The sequence below is a fragment of the Sceloporus occidentalis genome, unplaced genomic scaffold, assembly GCF_023333645.1.
Source record: "Sceloporus occidentalis isolate IW3139 unplaced genomic scaffold, rSceOcc1.0.p SCAF_4, whole genome shotgun sequence".
Classification (NCBI taxonomy): Eukaryota; Metazoa; Chordata; class Lepidosauria; order Squamata; family Phrynosomatidae; genus Sceloporus; species Sceloporus occidentalis.
The window spans coordinates 94,194,395-94,217,696 of NW_028316984.1; positions in this window are offsets into that span (position 1 = coordinate 94,194,395).

Genomic DNA, 23,302 nt, shown 5'->3' on the forward strand with positions numbered 1-23,302 from the left:
TGCTTGAACCACTACACCACTTTGGCTTTCACACCATAGTGTCTCTCATTTAAATGCTGAGCTATAAACTGTATGGATAAATCAATGCATTGAATTTACAAATTTGTAAAAGCCATGGGGATATTGAGATAGATGAGGTTGGGCAGTGATACTGAGTGAGGGGCAATTAACCTTTCCCTCATGCCAGTCCTTTATCAAAAATATCACCCAAGCCACTGGAGCAGCTCAACTGGTACAATATGGTGGCAGTGTCCTGGTTTGGCAGCAGTCTTATAGGAAATGGCATGGGATTAGTTCCAGGGAACTAACATCAGGCAAATGGCATGGGATTAGTTATCTTCTTATACATTTGTTGTCTCAAGCCAATTTTCCCTCACTCCTTACACACACATCCAAGGCTCAATTTGGATTGGGTTGCATCTAAACCATTCAGTTCAACACATTTCTGCACAGAATCTCAGGGTTTTGGGGGGTTGCTGGGTTTTTTTCTTCCTGCCATATAATTATTAAGGCATTGCACTGAACACCAGCAACTTAATTGTCTTTAGTATTGCTGCTGTCACAAGCTTGAAGGCAAATGATTAATAAAACACAATTATTTACATTGTAAAGTCAGCTTTTTAATTAAGCTGCAAATGCAGTTCATTTGCCTTTTGCCATGGGGTTGATTTTGTTTTAAGGGAAAAAAATTAAGCGCAGCTCATAAAATCAATCTCTTTTCCTCCCAGTCTTAATTGCAGGTTAGAAAGAGAGATCTCTTGTCATTTTTACAAATCATTGGCACCAGTGATGACAAATGGCTTCAGCAGCATATTTTCTCAGCCAAATGAAACATTTCAAATCTGAACTATTGAAATATTTCATAAGATATTCTGGCATCTCTAAAACTTCATTCGTCTTTCAATGAGCTACTTCCTTGGTACAGAAAACAAAACCAGAAATATCAGTGTTGCCACATTGCACCTCCAATAGAAGGCTTGAAAATGTGAATGTTTCCTTGCAACACTGTAAGATGTATATTTCTATACCCAGTTATTTGGGGGGTAGGGTTAGATATATAGAGAGCCAGCATGGTGGAACGGTTTGAGTGTTGGACTATGACTTTGGAAACCAGGGTTCAATTTTGCCCTTGGTCATGAAAACCTACTTGGTGACCTTGAGTGAGTTACATAGGCCTGTTACAGACTGCCAAAATAAAGCTGCTTCGGGTCTCTTTGGAGGTATGCTGTTTAAATGATGCATGCATCAGAAGAATCTGGAAGCTGCACCAAAGCTTTACTCCAGTACTTAGGAATGTAGTGTGGCTTTGGCGTGACTTCCGGACTCTTAGGACCCATGCATCATTTAAAATAGCATACCTCCAACGAGGCCCGAAGCAGCTTTATTTTGGCAGTCTGTAACAGGCCATACTCTCAGTCACAGCTTTAGGGTCTCCATTAGTCAGAAATGCCTTGAAGGCACCCAGTCACAAAGGGGTGAGTATCTTGGAAATCACATGGGAAACTCTAACCTGAAGCAGATGGGCAAAAAGTGCTGGTTTCGGGCCATGTTGGGAGCATGGCGTGCAGATGATGCGGGTCCCCAAAGCACCTGGAAGCCATGCAGCAAGCACTCCAACCCGCAAAAGCCAGCACAAAAAAGAGCAGCAAAATGCTGCTCCTGCTGGGTTGAGGACTGCAGTGGAAGCCTGCTTCGGAAGCTCACCGCAGTCCCAGTATGATTGAGGGCAGCACAGTCACAGTGCATTCCTTTTGGCCTATCTTCCTGAGGCCTCTTTCAGTTTTTGTGTGCTCTGTTTAATTTTTGTGGTGCACCAGCTGAGAGTATTGGCCTTTATGCTGAGGTTTTTGCAAGCAGGGGGAAATTGGATCCAATGTCATTGTAAATCAATGGCATCACTAGGGCTGGTGTCACCCAGTGTGGAAACTCATGGTGTCACCCCCCCACACACACACACACACATTGACCTCCTCCCATATCACACCATACAGAATCCTTAGTAATGTTTTTGCACTAATGTTACTCATAAATCGTAATTCCTACATATCACTGAATGTAATGATAATAGTTGTGACATAAACAACCATAATATTAGCAGAAGACATTCAAGAATTGGAACAGTTAAGAAGCAAGGTTAAAGATGAAAGTGCAAAGGCAGGTCTACTGCTGAACATAAAGAAAACAAAAATAATAACCACAGAAGAAATACAGAAATTCAATCTAGACAACAAAGAAATTGAAATAGTTAAAGAATTCCCATATCAAATATCAAAGGATCAAATATTGACCAGAATGGAGAAAGCAGTCAAGAAAGACTAGGAATAGGAAGGGCAACTATGAAAGAAATGAAAAAGATACTGAAGAGCAAAGACATACAACTGAGCACTAAAGTCAGAATCATTCAGGCCATTGGGTTCCCAGTTACCATGTACAGATGTGAAAGCTGGACAGTGAAGGAAGCAGACAGAAAAAAAATCAACTCATTTGAAATGTGGTGCTGGAGAAGAGTACTTAGGATACCATGAACAGCCAAGAAAACAAACAAATGGATTCTTGAACAGATCAGACCAGGGCTTTATTTGGATGCAAAGATGATCAAGTTTAGACTATCATACTTTGGCCACATAAATAAGAAAGCATGGATCACTAGAAAAAAACAATGATAGACTCAATCAGGGGGGTTATGGGCAAGGGCTTGCAGGATATGGGCAAGGAAGTGGAAGACAGAATTCTTGGAGATGTCTCATCCACAGGGTCACCACGAGTCGGAACAGACTTGAGGGCAGCTAACAACAAAATGATAATAGCCGTGACATAAACAACTAGCAAAATTGAAATTATACCTTTAAATTGCAATATCATATGTACAGCCTAAATGTATTTATATTTACATAGTTTCCTGTGGTTAACATTAAAATTTGGTAAGATGTTATGCTGTTAAATATTTTTGAGAACATTTTTTATTCAAAAAAATTCAATTTTAAATTTAAAAAACAATTTTTAAAAACTCTCCTTTCTTTTTTCTTCCCACTGAGCCTTGCCCCATTCACATCATATCTTCAGCAGTTTAAAGGGATACGGGCAAATGCCAAAGGCCGTTTCTGCCAAAAGGCAGATGTTTGGGGAGCAGTGGTATCACACACACACACATACACACCCCTTAGGGTGTCAGCCTGCATCCTCCACAGCCCCGTAGTGCTGGCCTTGATGTTGGGGATGATAAATCTGCTCTGAGTTTTAGTCTAAACTTTAAAGTAGCTGTCCAGGATTTTGTTTCCAGCTTCCCAAATAAGTTTGGCACCTTGAATAGGTCTTTAAAGTTCCAACTAAACCACAGGAGTTTACCACACCACTGACATGGAAGCCAACAACCCCCATTTAGTAGTGGTGGTGACTGCATTGTACAGAGAGGGGAGGTTTAAGGCTTCCTTTACCTAATCTGATCACACACACACACACACACACACACACACACACACACACACTCTGAAGGGGACTTTCTTTCTCCTGTAATTTCAGGAAAAATTAGAATACCAAGCCTAGTGAATAAAGGATCCAACTTTCTTTACGGAATGAAATGAATTTCTGTCTCCCATCCTGACAGACCAGAATGAGAACAGAATGAGAGCAGAGAATGAGATCCCTGAGCTCTTACATTCTTATGTAGTTTGCCAAGGTTTCCAAGTCACTATTGCAAAGCCCATGCGTTGTGAAAATTCCATCCAGTTGAGAAATGCAATAGAAGCAAAAGGTTCTAGTCGTCAGTCTCCTGCAAGGTAAACAACTAGTCCCCAGGCCTTGCTCCATAATCTATCCATCAGCCTCTTGATGTCAAAATATGATATGTAACTTTCACAGTGTCAGCTTGTTCTTTTGGAATAATTCATGTAGCACCAGGACATACAAATAATAGAGATGCAAGTATTTATTCTGAAGATTAGCATATGCAACAGCTTTCCCTCCAGCCCAGTTTTGATTGCTGCAAATAGGACTAGGAGGGAAATTCCCATTGGTGAGAGTGTGTAACTCCTAACTTTCCTGAAGATTAGAAACATAGGAAGCTGCTGCCATATACCAAGTCAGTCCACTAGTTTGTTTAGGCCAGGATTGTCAATAGTGACTGGCAACTGCTTGCCAGGGTTTCAGGAACAAGTTTTTTTAGTCCTACACAAAGAAACCAGGGAATCAACCTTGAACATTCTACATGCAAAGCATGTACTCTACTATTGAGCTACAACCCTTCCTAGTAAGGTTTGGCTCTGTGGTCTTTAGATTAATTGAGAAATTTCATCATTTATCCTGAGCTTTTAAAACTATGCTTTTGAGTTGCTCCTACTGTCCAGGATTAGGAAAGAAAAGATGAAATGTTGAGGGGGGACTGTGAAAAGCATAGTGGTCAAATAGAAGCTATGAATATATGTGTGTGTTTACACAAAAATACACACATACATATAAAACAAAAATAAAGAATTTCCACTCAAGTACTCATATTTAAATAGAGATTCATTTTTCCATCTTTCTCCTGTACAGATTTCTTGTAATGTAATATCTGATGGGGGATGTACTTCTAATTTGTAATATATAATAAAATAATAATTGAAATCATAAATAAGTGATTCCATTCCATGCTATGAGTACATTTATCTTCCATTCCAAAGAGTTTCTTCTGAAGAGCAAGTATTGCAAAAGGTCTTAAGATCTATATTTCATAAACAAGTAAATACAGAGATAGTTTTACTAAAAATGCATGGAATATTAAGCTGCATCTTACATGAATATAAACATTATTAGATTTTTATATAACCCATTATCAATCAGTTGAGTATACAGAACTTTGCTTATTTTATGCCCAATTGCTTTTGCCTCAGTTGCTTCATATATCAATTCTTTTCAGCGTATTCATGGGGAAAATCAGCCACAGTATAGCTAGATGCACTATTCTATCATGATACTTTGTGTGTGTTGTCTATTTTTAATATATGCATTTTAAATAGTTCTTTGTTGCTTGCACGCATTTGCTATTCCCTTAGCTACTGAAAAATCATATTACAATATTTATTTTCATTCCGCAGTTAGTTCAATAGAGCAGAAAACTTTTGGTACCCAAGGCTAAGGCCTCAATTCACACACACAGGTGTTTTCACACACCACTGTAAGCAATGTATCCTGCTCAATCTCTAAGATCTTTTGCTCTGAACTGCTTTCAAGCTAGACTCACAATTGAATCCAGCCAGTATTGTCTTAATAGAGCCATCTTGGTATAGTGGTTTGAGTGTTAGATTATGTCTCTAGAGACCAGGGTTTGATTCCATACTTGGCTATGGAAAGCCACTGCATAACCTTGGGTACGTTACACACTCTCAGCCCCAGAAAATTCTGTGATAGGTTCACATTAGGGTCACCATATGTGGAAAATGACTTAAAGACAAACAACAAATTGTCTTATTATAGTAATTTTGGTGGGTTACAGACCGCCGAAAAGTGGCGGTCTGCTGCCACCACCGGTTGCAGCGTCCAGGAACTGCAGCAGCCAAACGGCGCGGTTCCTGGACACTGCAAAGAAGGAGCGTGAAAATCGCACTCCTTCCTGCACCCCGGAAGAGATTCCACAAGTGCTGAAGCGCGCACTCGCAACATCATTTCTGGGGCGCGACATGCGGACGCAGTGCGTCTGCTACATCAAGATGGCGGCAGCCGTGTGGAATGGCCGCCGCCATTTCATACAGACTCAGTCCATACTAGGGTTAGGGGCGTCTGGAAGAGACGCCCCTTTCTAACCCTAGTATGTGCTGAGCACGCATTTTCCTGCCCGTTTGTAACGGGCCATATATTCTACCATAAATTAGGCCTACAACAGTAGTACATGCACGGCATACAGAGGCATGATGCCAGGATATTTAAGTTAGGATCCACCTTCAGTGAACTCCCTCTTAAGGAACCCATTATACAAAACAAAACAAAACAAAACATGCATAGTAGAAATGTGTGCATTCAGTGTATATCTGGGCACATTATTGAAAATGGTCAAATAGGATCTTTTAGATTGGCTTGGTTCTCTGACTCTGGTCTTGACACTATTTTCAAAATAGGTTTGGGAATGTAGACCCAGTCCCCTGGCTTCCCTATCCTATGTTCCTAAGACTCATAATTTAAAAGACTTCAACCCCACTACCATCATTTCTGTAGTGAAAGATAAATCTGGGGAAATGAAGAAAGCTAGGTCTCTTAGTACTGATTTATTCATAGCTTATGACTGGCTACTTTTTTTTTTAATTAATTTATTTTCACCTCTCACAAGAATTCTTCTGCTTTCAGGAGTCTCACCAATTCAACAGGAACTAACAAAATACAGTGGTATGATTAGGGGAGCTCCAAAATTTATCTCTTTGATCACTGAAGTTGAAGACTTGTGGAATTTAATTGTGAATTTAATAAAGCTGTTCATCATTTGAATCTGCCAATTTATGTCAAGGAAATGCAACATGGGACATACAGTTATAGAAATAAAATATGTATGTGAAAGTCAGAATGACTAAGCATGAACAATTAAGAAATCACACAGGTGTAAAGGATGATATAATTTAGAAGTCTTGGGAGCCAAGGACAAAATTAAGGAATGTACATTGGTAACACCTGAGACTTGTTACATGTACAAGGTGATCAGATGATGTTCATGGGTTGGACTTGAGTATGGGATGAACAAAAGTCAACCAATCATTGTGAATGTACACACCCACTGGGTGATAATTGTCTAGTGGGTGGTAACAAACATTTGCTATAATAATTGCCAGTTTTGCTAATGTAACTTGTGGGTAGTTGTGGAGTATTGGTAGAGTGTAGAGATATTGTGAATTGTTGGGCATATAGAGATAGTAACTGTATATAGTAGAATAAAGTAGATCTTTTATCTAAGACTACTAAGTTGTGTTGGTGTCTTGAGTGAAGATACAAGAACCAGCAGAATCCTGATGGTGTTTGGAGACATCTGAAGAAGAAGAGTGAGAAGGCTTGGAGAAGATTGTCAGGGTCTTCAGCCTATTCTCAGAAAACTCTGCTGCTTTGGGAGAAAGTAATAACCACTGACCAAAGCTGGTCAGCTCAGCTTCATTAACAAGGTGGTGAGTTACAGCCTGAGGTGAAGAGCAACAACTCGCATCATCCCTGACATTTATGCATGAGGAGCACCAAGAAATATTACGAGATTTACACAAACCTAGAAATCCATTGGGTGTATCTACATTTCATTTATACCACTTCAATACTATTTAAGGTTCATGGCACAATCTCAAAGTATTTCTGGCAACTGTAATATATCAAGACATTGAATATATTTTGTTAAATATTTCTTGTACTCACTGATGTATGATTTCCAAAATTCCCTAGGAAGAAGGATTGACTATTACACATATTTCATATGTTTCATACACCTATGGTACAATCATGAGTGCAGAGGAGGGATGAATAAATTGGCATTTTTCCAATCTATGTCACTGCTATGTCATAAAACCCATCTATCCCATGTCCACATTATTCTATAAATTTAATAAAAATTGTGCACATTTAATGTATTCACATATTTGAGCGTATTTTCTCTTCTTTTCTCTTAATTTTAATACATTTTGCTGCTATACAATCTGACAAACAATTTGTCAACCCGTCTTCCACATTGGTTGTTTTATTATACTCAGAAGCCTATATGAATCAATTCTATCTTGAACTTTGTCATTTCATTGGTGTATAAATAAAGACTACCTTTGTATAAAACAGCTGTCTTGTCTCTCTTTGAACTACTTCTGTGAGCTTGAACATATAAGCTGTATCCCATATCCTATGTGTCAGTTCTCACTTTGTTGGAGAGGAAGAGGTTTTCCAATTATTAGAATTGCACATTCATGTACAGTAACTGTGAATTTCCAAACAGTTCTACATCATTTGATTCCACTAGAAAAATAATATTATCAATGGATCCAACGGCAAAACATACCGTAACCTAATATATTTTCAACTTTTCTGAAACAGATGCAGAGTTCTAGAAGATGAGGGATTGCACATGCCATATGACTGCATATACTATTTACAAACTATCTATTACACTGATCACTCTGATCCTTCCTTCACTGCATTCAAAGCTGTTTGTAAGATCAGTTATCTGTTCCTTATTGATATAATATTAATCTGCTTTGTTTTGCATGTTTACAGAGAAACAGCTTGATGGTTTCCCAGTGTTTATTAAGGTGCTTGTACCATTAAAAGAATTTGAAAAGTTAGATTTTAAAGGTAGCATAAGCCTTTTAAAAGTCCTTTTAGAATGTCTCTAAAATGCTAAAAATGTGTTCAAAAAGTAAATAGGAAAATAACTCGAACATGTTACTTATTATATCCCCAAGGTAACAACATTTCCACTTTTTATAATATGTTTGAAATTTATCTTTGCCATACCCTTATTATCCTCATCAAACTATTATCCTAGGACCGAATTCATGTGTGTCCTTACTAAAAGTGAAATTCCATACATAATTCATCAGGCAAAAGATTTTTAGGTCATGTAGTGATCAACTGTAAACAGTATATCTCCACTAGTGTAAAAATGAAAAAAAAAAATAGATATTGGCATTAGAATCATAGAATCATAGAGTTGGAAGAGACCACAAGGGCCATCCAGTCCAACCCCCTGCCATGCAGGAAATCCAAATCAAAGCATCCCCGACAGATGGCCATCTAGCCTCTGCTTAAAGACCTCCAGGAAGGAGACTCCACTACACTCCGAGGAAGTGTGTTCCACTGTCGAACAGCCCTTACTGTCAGGAAGTTCCTCCTAATGTTCAGGTGGAATCTCTTTTACTGCAGTTTGCATCCATTGCTTCGGGTCCTAGTCTCTGGAGCAGCAGAAAACAAGCTTGCTCCCTCCTCAATATGACATCCTTTCAAATATTTAAACAGGGCTATCATATCACCTCTTAACCTTCTTTTCTCCAGGCTAAACATACCCAGCTCCCTGAGTCGTTCCTCACAGGGCATGGTTTCCAGACCTTTCACCATTTTAGTCGCCCTCCTTTGGACACACTCCAGTTTCTCAATGTCCTTTTTGAATTGTGGTGCCCAGAACTGGACACAATATTCCAGGTGGGGCCTGACCAGAGCAGAATAGAGTGGCACTATTACTTCTCTTGATCTAGACATTATACTTTTATTGATGCAGCCTAAAATTGCATTGGCCTTTTTAGCTGCCGCATCGCACTCTTGACTCAAGTTCAACTTGTGGTCTACTTGAACTCCTAGATCCCTTTCACATGTAGTTTCATTCAGCCAGGTGTCCCCCATCCTATATCTGTGCATTTCATTTTTCTGCCCTAAGTGCAGTACCTTACATTTCTCCATGTTGAATTTCATTTTGTTAGTTTTGGCCCAGCTTTCTAGTCTATTCAGATCATTTTGAATGTTGATCCTGTTCTCTGGGGTATTAGCTATTCCTCCTAATTTGGTGTCATCTGCGAATTTGATAAGTATGCTCCCAATTTTGTCATCCAGGTCATTGATAAAGTCATTAAATATCCCACTTTTATTATAAACCACACTCTGTGACTCACATAGGACTGGGTGCACCCACATGGTAAAATGACCTCTTCCTCATCCTTCAAACCTGATGATTTTCATGATATAAAGTTCATGTCCATTTTGTTCTACATTTTGCCTACATTAGTACTTATCTTTAATTACTAGGATGTGATAGAGTAAGAAGGACTAAATAAATGTGCTACTATAGATGAGAGAACAGATGTCTTCTACAATAGGAAATCTGTTATTATTATTATTTGTGTGTGTGTGTGTTTTATGTTATTTATATTGTCCCTTTGTGTTAGTGAATCTGGACTAACTTGAGCTCCAATAAAGCAACACCACCACCTACAGCTCAAATACCAAACTGTTCACCGAATATTCAGTAGCCTCTGTCACAGACATACCAAAACATTTTTTAAAAAAACAGATGTGTTTCATCTCCTCTGTTTGTAGTGTGGGTCCTTACAAAGGGGTAGGGCTGAAATAGCAAGAAAATCTGCTATGTGATGTACCTCACTGTACATTAACCAGCTATTCAAAATCCATTGTGTGACAAAGATTGAGGGTTCCCATGGACAGAGTCTGAAGACAGTCTTGCAGTAGCATCAGAGATAAAATAGGAAGCCATACTGCTCAAGGGAGCTCCACAATTGCTTATTTTTAAAAGGGTAGCCACGTCAGTCTGTGTTCCAGCAAAACAATGGCCAGGATCCTACAAATGGAAACCACTCACACAAAGGAGTGTTAAATGTTTTCCTGTTGTCTGCGGTTGCCCAAAGATAGTGAGGTGCCAACAGGAGAAAGAAGCTTCTGGCTCCAAGCTGCCAATTTTGTAATGTTTTACTTTTACAGGAATCCACAGGGTCAAGGCAGTGTAACAGGGATGGCTTGAACAATTGTCTATCCCATGGCAATAGCAATAGCAAGTACATTTCTATACTGCTTATCAGTGCACTTAAGCACTCTCTAAGCGGTTTACAAAGTGTAAGCTCATTGCCCCCAACAATCTGGGTTCTCATTTTAGCGACCTCGGGAGGATGCAAGCCTGAGTCAACCTTGAGCCCTTCGCTGGTACTGAACTCCGAACCTTATGGTTTGTGAGTGAGTGGCTGCAGTACAGGCATTTAACCACTGCACCACCATGGCACACAGGGATGGTTCAAGCTATCCATTCCGTACTCACATAGGCCTGTTACAGACTGCCAAAATAAAGCTGCTTCAGGTCTCTTTGGAGGTGTGCTATTTAAATGATGCATGCATCCTAAGAATCCAGAAGCTGTAGCAAAGCTGCACTCCGGTGCTTAGGAATGGAGTGTGGCTTTGGTGTGACCTCCGGACTCTTAGGACCCATGCATCATTTAAATAGCATACCTCCAAAGAGACCCGAAGCAGCTTTATTTTGGCAGTCTGTAACAGGCCTCAGTTACACAGAATTCTGCTCTCCCCAACTTTTCCAAGAAATCAAGTATTCAAGGAATAGCTGACTCCTTTTCCCAGCAGCATTGCCACCAAGTGCTTTTTATCTTCCTTGAGACCAATGGTGGCATTTCCCCTTCTTTGCCCTTCTCTATAGCTCTGCCATTGCCATAACTGCACTGGTGAAGTCAGCAGGATCCAATGAAATGGAGTATAATGGAGTATAATAATGGGTGGTGGGAATACAGACATTAGGTTCTTATTTATGTTAAAATATTGTTTCTCTACCATCCTCTTCACCGCCACCAAATAATTGTTTTGTAGGCTGTTCATCCCAGTTTTATGAGCCCCAGGTGCTATGGAAAGGTCACTCTAATTTTTCACAACTTTTTATTTCCATTCATTTCTTACATGCTTTAAACATAGGATGAACTAGTAATAACAGCATCTAAAGTATTGCTTTGTGACATTCGCTTTAGCACCTGCAGATACAAAGAGAATAGTTTACCCCGCACCCTCTAAGGATCCCTGCAGTTCTGCAGTGTTTCCACTGGTTTTGCATTCTGGATTTTACTGCTTACTGAGTATAGTACATAGATATTAAAGAGGGAGTGGGGATTCTCCTGTCCCCCCCCCCCCCAACTGCACCATCAGATTATGGCCACAATAAAGAAAAAAGAGGGTTGCTTTGAGAAGATTCCCTTTGAATTATAGCAGTCTCAGAACTCTCATTTTTCTGTCCCACACAGACACACAGATTCCTTTCAATGGATTTTGGACTTAGTTTTTTGTGAGTTTCTCAGGCTATGTGGCTGTGTTCTAGAAGAGTTTTTCCTGATGTTTCACCAGCATCTGTGGCTGGCATCTTCAGTGAATGCTGGCATGGAAGTAAGTGATTTTGGACTTCCCTTTTACATTTTGTTTTTCTAAAATAATAATAATAATAATAATAATAATAATAATAATAATATTTATTTGTATACCGCCCTCTGGCAAACCAATCCGGGCGGTTAACAACAGTAAAATATAAAATATGACAATTAAAAACCCTTTATCCCTCCCCCCCTTAAGACAGTATTAAATAGTATAACATATTAAAAACACAATATCAAGCATAAAAACAGCAATTAAAACTAAAAACCCTGATATCCCTCTGTTGATCCTCAACCATCACTAAGATGGGGCCACGGGAGGAATGAGGGAATCAGGGAACCTGGGAACCTGGGCCGGGATGGTTAATCTGGAAAGGCCTGCTGGAAGAGATCCATCTTGACCGCTTTTTTAAAGCTGTCTAATGATGTTATCTGACGGATCTCATCTGGCAGGTCGTACCATAAACATTGCAGAAAGGATTATTTTAGTGGCTGTATTTCTCTCCAGCCCCTTCTGTTTGTTTCATTAATCCTGTGTCTGTCCAGTGTGTGTGTGTGTGTGTGTGTGTGTGTGTGTGTGAGAGAGAGAGAGAGAGAGAGAGAGAGAGAGAAACCATGTATGTCAGGTCAATACATAGAATCATAAAGCTGGAAGAGACTCCAAGGGCCATTTATCCCAACCCCTTTCTCTCATCCAGAAAGACACAACCCTAAGACTCTTCCCATGTCTCAAGATCATTGTAGGAGGTCCTAATCTGTGGTCTACCATCAAGATCTGTAAGGCTGGTGGAAAGGAGAGATAGGGTTTCCTCACTGTCCTGCAGAATTCCATGTCAAGGTGGCTCTGATTGTTGTCATGATGGTATTTCTGGAGCCAGATGCATTGCATCTGGCTGCAGGAACAGATCCAAACACACTGCCTGGTTGCCCCCACTCTTCCTTGCCTCTGGGGGAATGATGCAGCAATGAGAGGGGGTCATGGAGGCAGGGGGCTGAGTGAGCGAGCTGTTGTATGCCTCTTTCTACAACAACCATAAGCATAAAGAATCATAGAATCCTAGAGTTGGAAGAGACCACAAGGGCCATCCTGGTCTACCCCTGCCATTCAGGAGAACAAAATCAAAGCACTCCTCACAGATGGCTATCTAGCCTCTGCTTAAAATTCCCCAAAGAAGGAAACTCTACCATTCTACAGGGGAGCATGTTCCAGTATCAAACAGCTCTTACCATCAGGAAGTTCTTCCTAACGTTTAGGTGGAATTTCATTTCACATAGCTTGAATCCATTACTCTGTGTCCTGGGCCCGGTACAGACGGGCCCTATGGGGCGCCCTTGTCACGTGCTAGGGGTTGGCCGAGGGCGCTCCACCCACATGTGCCTCAACCCTAGCACGTGATGAGGGCATCAAAATGGTGGCACATCATGGCTCCATAATGATGTTGTGAGTGTGCCATTGGCACACTGCGGCATCATTATGGCACCACAAAAAGAAACCGCTTTTTGCAGGTTCTTTTTGCTGCACGAGGAAGCCACGCAGTTTGTCCACTGCAGCTTCCTCATGCAGCAAAACAAGGTGCTGGCAGACTGCCCTTTTTGGGCTCTGTACTGGGCCTTAGTCTCTGGAGCAACAGAAAACAAGCTTGCTCCATCCTCAATATGACATCACTTCAAATTTTTAAAGAGGAAGTTTCTAGCAGGATTCTAACCATTAAAAAAACATTTTAATTGGAAGTCCTTTACTATATATGCTGACTGGGTTACTAGTTCATTTTACATTTGGCTTTAAAATGTACAATTTTATGAATATACCATAAAACTTTTATGAACCTGCTCTAAAACCATATGTTTTATATTGTAAATTACTGTGGGGAGATTGTAGTCTTGAAATGTGGTGAAAAATTCCTTCCTTCCATCAATAAAAATGTTATCTTGTGAACAAATGTTACATTTCCATCCTTCAAAATATTTAAGGTTCTTTATTTCAGCATGAGTCCTAGGAAGACAAATCAGAAGGCATGCCCCCTGGATAAAGTAGCACAGGGCAGAGTGCCAAATGGCACAACTGTTCTTTAAGAAGAGATCTGAAGAAGATTTCCTGACTGAATCTGTTTATTACAGAGGGATACAGATTAGAAAAATCTGTACATAAAAGGTTTTAAAACTGCTTTGCTGCTGTTGTTGCTGTAGGCAAGGCCTAGCTGAGAAGCAGACTTTGCTCAACATGAGGATGAATACAGAACATTTACTCAGTCCTCCAAAAGGCAACATTATTTTGGTACAAATCCAACATAAGCTTTTCTAATTGTACAGTCTCTTTGTTCAGAGAATGGGAGGGGGGGAGCTGCAAGACTGTATGTGTGGAAAACCTTTTACTCCAAAAATAAATCAGAAATCACCATGTTCCAATTACAGGCAGATTACTGATTTTTGTACTAGCATCCAAGCTGAACATCCCTGGTTTTCATTTCACCACACTGGATACTGAGATAAATGGGTTCACTGTCCAATCTTCCTTTGACAGCACACAGACAAACCCTTAGTGACTTTTTGATTTCAATAAATTGATCAGATGAGTAGTTTCTTCAGCACTACACTGTAAATGAATACAAGAGCAGTCAGTTTATCACAATGTAGTTGAACCATAGTTCACACTAACATGTTCCAGAAGGAAAGGTTTTCCATACCTGATCTTTCCTCTCCAACACAGGAAAGCATCAGACACTGCCCTAGTCAGAGACAGGATATCAGATTGTGTGGTGTTGTATCCCAGTAATGTTTTGAATTTATTATGTAAAAATTTCTAAACTAGCCTTCCTTCTTATGGATACCAGACCTTATGGATAGTAAGCATGAACAAAATTATAATAAACAAAAGAATGATCAAAACTAGAGCCATAAATCAAGATACATTATAAAATAATAAAATTGCCATTATGCAAATTGGGTATAAGTTTGTAATCATGCTGAAATCTCACTATATTTGGATCTGGGGGGAAATCTATTCCATCTGCTCCATGTCAGTTTGGTGGGCTATCATTATGGCGTGGGGTGGATGGGGGAAGTTGAATTTGTTTGCTTTAGGTTCATGCCATAATGAGCACATTTTCTAAGAAAACACAATGGTATGTTATTCCAAAACAAGCAAATTTTACAGATGAAATAATTACATGCAAGAACTCTGCTTCTTCCATTCAATGAGTATATTCTGACTTTCTCAGACATATAATAATGGTAGGGAACCTTTGGCCTGCCAGATTTTGTTGGACTCCAACTCTCACCAGTCCTAGCACCAGTGGATGAGAGTAATAAGAACTGTTGTCCTATACCATCTGGAGGACCACAGATTTATCTCCTACTCATACTTGCCAAGGGAAAGCCTTCAGTATGCTACTTCATTGCAGTGCACTGGTTCTCTCTGAGACATCCTGTCCCCTGCCTTGTGTGCACTGATCTGTAAAGGGCTGAAAGAGAGATGGTTCAGTGACTGGGGCCAGAATAGCAGGCCTCCTCATCTAATTATTTGAAGATTTATTTGTAGACCTAGTATAACTCAATTGAGTTTAGCAGGGCTGAAGCCAAATTTAATCACTGTTACTTAACATACATGTAATTTAAAAGTTTCACCATCAATAAATCTTCAAGTTTAGATGCAGCAGCAGTGTTGCAATGCAAATTCAGCTCCATCATGTATGATTAATTTGACTTAAATTGATTACCTGTGTTAATTTGATTAACTTAACATTTATATTTAGTCAGTTTAGTAACTCAAACAACCAAAGGCTGTTGAAGCTTATTAATGTTGTCCAAAAACATGAAATGGAACAGAAAGCACATGAGGCAGGCAGCGTACTCCAAGATGAGTGGAAAAGGGATAAAGTTTAGGCAGTTTAGTGAAGATTGAATGGGGAAATGTTATTTTAAACAAGTACCTGCATTGACGTAATCACTCTCAAATAACATTGGGAATGTTGAGTGGCCTTCATGTGAAAACCTTTATTAAATGTTCCCAAAGCAAGGAACATTACCAATTTGTGCAATGCATTTGTTTCAGCCTTTAGTTAAACCAGTTTTGAACAAGTTCTTATTAACAAAAGAGTATGAACAGTGAGGGTTGATGTTACTTATCTTTGTGATGCTTACTAGGTTTTGCTGTCAAAACAAAATGCAAACAGAGCTTTAAGAGATACCAGTTGCTGAACCAAAATGAGTTAGTCAAAACATATCATTAGGACCTTGCTACAAGACAGCTTTTCAAGGTTGGACTGCTCAAAACCACTGATCCATTTGGGTTCAGCTTCTTGTTCCCTTCATCATCCAGTGAGGAATGCAATTGTTTTCAGTCATCAGTGCCAAATGCTGCTGTCAGCTTAGAGCCAGATTGTGGCCCATCAAATGCTGATGGTGGATCAGTAGCAGGAAGACATATGGTTATAACAGGCAGGATAAAGGAAGAAGTATAACTTCAATTAGAGCACAAGCAAAGGGCAAATAGGGCTGACTTTGGGATGATATCTAGACAAGGTGCTAAGAAAGAATGGAAATGTGATATCAGAGAAAGGCAGGGAGTATGGAATATCTTGTTATGTCACTGCACAGCAACTGTCTTGCCCCTATTGATGTATCTGAAACTGAAGATTGAATCAGAATGCTGTGTAAAGCCCTGGGTTCAGAAATTTCATTTATAAACACAGAAGGACAATTATTAATATTTCTGGATTGGCTGTGCCCACAGCTGAGGACAGAAAGAGGAATTTAAAAGAGATATGAATTATAATTAATGAGAAAAAATACAGGAAGTCAGTAGCATTCTTTGATTGCTGGAAACAAATGAAATTAATGTCCCAACACAAATCTGCTGTCTTGAGCATTCTAATTGCTAACCCTTCTTTGTTAGATTACCTTATTTCAAAGGACAATAGAGACTATAGTAAAAAGAAAACTAAGGGGCAAAACAGGCCACCCAAAAAGGGCAGATTGGGAACATGACAGTGCCGTTCATGCTCTAACAAGGAGCAGAAAAGATCTGGTGCTTCCTGGGCTGGGTTTGGGCCACCATAGATGGCCAGGGCATAGCTTCGGCATGGCTTTGTTGCAGGTTGGGGGCATGCATCATATAAACATGATATGAAAAGGGAAATCAGTGTTTCTGGAGAGATTGTGTGATTGACAAATGGGCTGCCTAGTGGAGCAGGAAGTGACGATGTATCAAAATAATATGGTTTCCTATATGTCCTTGCACACAGCAAGACTGAATACTATGACCATCAGTGGTAACTGAATGTCATCTAATGAATGTACTTTCAGAGGCTATCATTGCATTATAGCAGGCTTCATTTTCAGTGAGATGTTCTAGTACATGCTGTCAAAGGTTCATCTAAACGCAATGCCCCCAAGCCGTGCAGAAGCCAGCTTAAAAAGCCCATCTGTCTTGGGCCTGCGACTTGGAAAGGCAGCTATGAAAGAAGTAGATAAGATCCTCAAGTGTAGAGATATAGCATTAAATATTAAAGTCAGGATCATCCATGTCATTGTATTTCCAATTTCTGTGTATGGCTGTGAAAGCTAGACTGTGAAGAAAATCTGCTAATCTGAAAAGTGATGCTAGAGAAGAGTTCTATAGCCATCATTGACTGCTAAAAAGACAAATGAATAGGTCTTCAAGCTCGAATTCTCACTAGACAAAAAGATGACTAAACTGAGACTCCTGTGCTTTGGACATATCTTGAGAAGATGTGACTCACTGGAAAGAAAACCCTATGATGCCTGGAAAAGTGGAAGGTAGTAGAAAAGAAAGAGAATGCATTACAGGCAGATTGAGTCAATCAAGAAATTCACAGTCCTCAATTTGCAAGATCTGAGGAAGGCAATTGACAATTAGGGCTCTTGGAGGTCTTTCATTCGTAGGATCATCATAAGTCAGAGTCAACTCAATGGTGAATAACAACAACAGCAATGATAAATTAGGCGCCACCAATTATTATTATTATTATTATTATTATTATTATTATTATTATTATTATTATTATTAACCTTTATTTATAAAGCGCTGTAAATTTACACAGCGCTGTACATACAATCTTTTAGTTAGATGGTTCCCTGCCCTCAGGCTTACAATCTAAGAAGACACGACACAAAAGGAGAAGGGAGTGGTGGTGGGGAATGGGATCAGGTCCAGCAGTTCTCCACCTCCGAGGCCTGGACCAAGGCAGATCGACTGGAGGAAGTGCTTGACTTCTTAATTAATGGTTAAAAGGAGGCTTCCTGGGTCAGAGAGGGGCTAGCCTCTGGGAATGCTTCTCTAAACAATATAGTCTTTAACTCAGTTTTGAAACTGGATAGAGAAGTGATGAGGTGTGCATGTGGGGGAAGAAGGTTCCAGGAGTAAGGGGCAGCAAGCGAGAAAGGACGAATTCGGGAGGGGGCAGTGGTAGTCCTACACTGTGACACGAGACCTTGACTACAAGAGCGGAGGGTGCGAGTAGGAATGTAAGGAGAAAGAAGGTCAGATAAGTAAGGAGGGGCCAATCCATGGAGGGCTTTGAAAGTCAATAATAAAAGCTTGTACCGGATGCAGAAGGGGAAGGGGAGCCAATGAAGGGAGGATAAAAGAGGAGAAACATGGTCAAAGCGGCGAGCGGATGTGACAATATGGGCAGCTGAATACTGGACAGAGATTAAAGGATGGAGGTGTGAAAGAGGAAGCCCTGTCAGAAGGAGGTTACAATAATCTAGTCGCGAAACCACTAGGGCATGGACTAGAGTCTTGGCAGTAGAGGCTGAGAGGAATGGATGGATCTTGGCAATGTTGTGGAGAAAGAATCTACAGGCCTTGGCGGTGGCCTGGATCTGGGGAATAAATGACAGAGAAGAGTCAAAAATGAAGCCAAGACTGCGGGCTTGATGAACCAGTTGAATAGAAGTGTCGTCGACAGAAACAGAAAAGGAATAGTGAATAGCTCCCTTTGTCCAGATTGCAGCAGAAACAAACAAGACACCCATGCCAGATGGGTCTTCAAGTTAAGGAGAGGGATTAAGTGGTGTGTATTCAGACAATGGGACACAGGAAATTCAATTATCCATGCTGCATGAACTGGAACACACATTCCCTTTTCCTGAACAGTTACAACAAAGGGAACACTAGATACTCCAGTTCAAGAGATAAAATTTGACCAGGTGATTAATGAAATGGTAAAAGGCCCCAAATAGAGAATTTTGTAAAGTTGAAACCTTCCTATGCCACCAGAAAGAGTGATGTCTACTAACTTAGGGACTCAACAGACCACCCCTTTGTAGCAGCATCCTGACACCCCTTTCAGAGCTGGATCAAGGCTCTGCACACCACAGCCCCAATCTGGCCTTTCCAGGGCACTAAAAGGAGCTGCAAAAAGTGGTTCCTTTTTGCACCCTGGAAAGGGTGCAATAACAGCTTTAAGGCACTGCTTTGGCACTGCATCATGTGGACAGAGCACCAGAGGAGCGCTGTGATGCTGTGTGCTGTGAGAAGTGGTGCACGGCATCACACTGCCCTGGGAGTGGAGCTGGGCCATGCATCATGTGGATGCCACACCCCAACTCTGACCTCAGGCCGGCGTGCACAGCCCCTAAGAGGCACATGTAATATATTGATTAAGAAATCATGTGGAACCAGACAGGTGCCATGAGATGCATGTGTTACCATGATCTCAAGCCTTAATAGCAACCAGAACTCTGGCACAAATGTAGGGGGACCAGCAGATCAGGGAGACCCAGTGGTGAAAACCATGGAGGTATTAAACTCAGACCCAGGCCTCTAGACCAAACCTGAGCCTATGAGCCAGGAAACCCTTGGGAAGACACCTCTGAACCCTGGAAACAGCACCTCCTGAGACACATTCTTCCAAGGACTAGCCCTTTGTACACTAAGAGTCTCACATTCCCCAATGCTTGCTTTATCACCATAGATAAGACACTGTGCCATTAAGAAGGTGGAAGCCAAGGCTATGTAAAGTTACATAAAGCTAGTATAACTATGGAGCTGCTAAAGAAAAAAGAGAAAAGAAAAGAAAAGAAAAGATTGGAACATTTTCTTGATGCTTATTTAGAAGTGAATAGCTTTTTAAAAAAAAAATAGTTTATTTCAAAACAGGTATAGATGTTAAGTGGGATTCAAATCAGGAAATATTTGATGGTATTACTGCATGTTCATGAAGTCTGGTTCCTTTAACCTGAAGTGCACAATTTATTTATTAAAAAATCAAAAAATTCTGATGTTAGCACTTGCTGAGAGAAAGGCCTCAGTTGAGCACCAGGCTGGGTTAGAACAAGTCATCTGCTGGGAGCTATCCAAGGTCCTATATTTCCAGTTCAGTGCTACTTGCCTGAGTAAACAAGTATCCCATGCTTAACATATTCCCATATGCCTTACAGATGAGGATACGTGCCTTGCCTCTCTGGATGCACTGATGTGGTATATGTATATACCTATGTGTTTTAAGAATTTTTTATTCTGCACTCCAATTATATTGCCAGGGAGTTTTATAAGTAATAAAAACTACTCTGTGACCTACCTGTCCTACATTATTATTATTATTATTATTTATTCTTATATACCGCTATTCCTTATTCAAGATCATAGCGGTGTACATGTTAAGTACATCATTTTTTTTATCCAAACATTGTGTGTGTGTATGTGGCATGGAATTCAGCCTTAGGAGAGTGATGATCCTGCTGCTACAGTGAAACTACTATTGGGCTTAAAAGGTGAGATTAAAGTGAGGCATACCATGTCCTTCATGAGTGCTTCTATCACCTTTGGCTTATGAAAATGAAACTCATCATTCTCATAATTTCTTGATTAGAAAAGAAAAACCCATACACATTGTCCCAATATTGTCCCAAAGTGAAGGGATCCCAGTCTAGTGCAAGATATTCCACATTTGACAGAATCTACTACCAACAGCATTTTCCAGCAGATGGAAACCTATTTGGCAAGCATTGCACGCTGTTCTTTATTGACCTCCATCAAGCCCTTGACCAAGTGGAGCAAGCAACTGATGGGATATGAAAAGGGAAATCAGTGTTTCTGGAGAGATCGTGTGATTGACAAATGGGGCTGCCTAGTCGAGCAGGAAGTGAAGATGTATCAAAATAATATGGTTTCCTATATGTCCTTGCACTCAGCAAGACTGAATACTATGGCCATCCGTAGTAATTGAATGTCATCTAATGAGTGTATTTTCAGAGGCTATCATTGCATTATAGCAGGCATCATTTTCAGTGAGATGTTCTAGTAGATGTTGTCAAAGGTTCATGTACATCATTGTGATTCTCAGCTTTAAAAACCTTTCTCCCTCTTTCAGATCAGTAAGAACAAGAAGCTTCTAATTCCAGGCTGCAACCTGAGTAATACTTATTGACCATACCTCAATGGAACTGAAATAGATGAGACTTTGACAATAGCATAGATATCAAGGGGTAATGCAAGAAAGAAAATAAACATGGTAACAATGCAGTTCACTGTGGGTTCTACAGTGAATATCTAGCTAATAATAGCTATAACCCACAGATCCAGTTATATATTATCTGTGCATGTAACTCTGAAAGTAGTATTATAGAATAAATCTTGTGTGCTTGGCATTTATTTATTATCCAGACAATGATAAGTGAATACCAAAATAATCATACTAAAGAATATCAAAGACCTATGCGATCATGTGTATTTCTGTTTTAGGCTCCAATGGTATAACAGAATTGTTATGGTAGTTGATACAGATAGGTATTGAGATAAACTAACTTGTAGAATGCCTAAATAGAACTGCACTCATGTCCCTTTCCAGCTGCTACAATGACGGGAGTGAAATATTTTGTTTTATATAATGCACGTCACCATCAATCTTAAAAGCTATGTATCAAAGACAGAAAAAGAGGAAATAGCTTGGAAGGCCAGGATTTGTGAAGAGCTGGACTTGGAGACTGACATTTTAAATAGTTTCCAAATACTAGCATGAGTTTCTGAAAGAATAATTTGATCTTCATTTATATATTCTGTGGCATTCAGACTATTCATGTCTCCATCACACAAATAACACAGGATGGTTGTGCTGACAGCAGAAGATGATGGCAGTCATGCTATTACTGAAATGTGATCAATAGATGAGCATGCCTTGATACAGTTACAGGACTATATTTTTCTTCATCAACGTGTCTGAGCAGACAATAAATTAAAGCCAATAGCAATGTGAAAATGTGAGACATCTTGGGTGTTCTGAAGAGCTGCTGGATCCTGATTGAGTCTTATCAAATCTAATGGCTTCTATTACACAGCTGCTTGCCACTACATTTTACAGTGATGAAAAAGCCCTTTAGACCTGTGGCCAAATGTGTGTTTTTTTTATTTTTTATTTCAAATTAAAAGAAACAACCACCATTATATATCACATAACATACATACAAGTATACATACAAGTACAAAATAAAACAACTTCCTGTCATAATTTGCTCTGCTAGATGAGTTAGCTAATTACTTACAACATTCTCTTATCTTAACTTAATAAGCTTCTAAAGGGTGCTATATTTTACCTTATCTTATCTTATGCTGAACTTACTAGAGATGCAGTTTTTATGAGTCTTACCGTGTTTCTATAAAATTAGCTGTTAAATCTTTAAATACAGTAGTGATAATTAAAATTCCTCCCTTTTAATGTAATCGGTTACCTTTTCTCCCCATTGCTTAAATATCTTTATAAATACTCCAATTTCCCACTTTATTCCACTAGAGCTATCCATCTTGAACTTATCCCCTCTCCCTTAATATAGTTCACCCATGGTTCCCAATCCTTATAAAAGGATTGGAGGGAGTGCCCTTTAGTTAAACATGATATTTTTTCTAGACTAAAAAATTCATACATTTTTAATCTCCATTCTTCTATTGACAGAACCTCCTTCTTCTTCCAATATTTCGTCAATACTGTTCTAGCCGCAATAATGGCAAAAAAAGTTACTTTCTCCCCATTCTTCTCCAAATTTTCTTCTTCAATAATATTTAGCAAGTACATCTTTGGGTTCACACCATCCTTTATGCAAATTATCTTTTTTAATTCTTTATGAATCGACCTCCAAAATTTATTCCACCAAATGTGCATATAAGATCCCAACTGTTTTCGGCATTTCCAGCAACTTCCGTTGGTGTTTTTAAACATCTTTGAAATTCTTAATGGGGTTAAATACCACCTGTACATACTTTTATAAATATTCTCTCTGATCTCCATACTGGTTGAGTATTTGATTCTAACCTTCCAAATTTTTTCCCATTGACTTAAATCTATTGTTTGGTTTATATCTTGGGCCCATTTTATCATATAATCTTTTATTATTTTATCTTCCATTTCCCAATTTAAAATTAAGTTATAAAATTTCGAAATTCTTTTCTTTTCATCTATTCTAATTACCTCTTCAAATTCTTGATTGCTCTTCCCTAT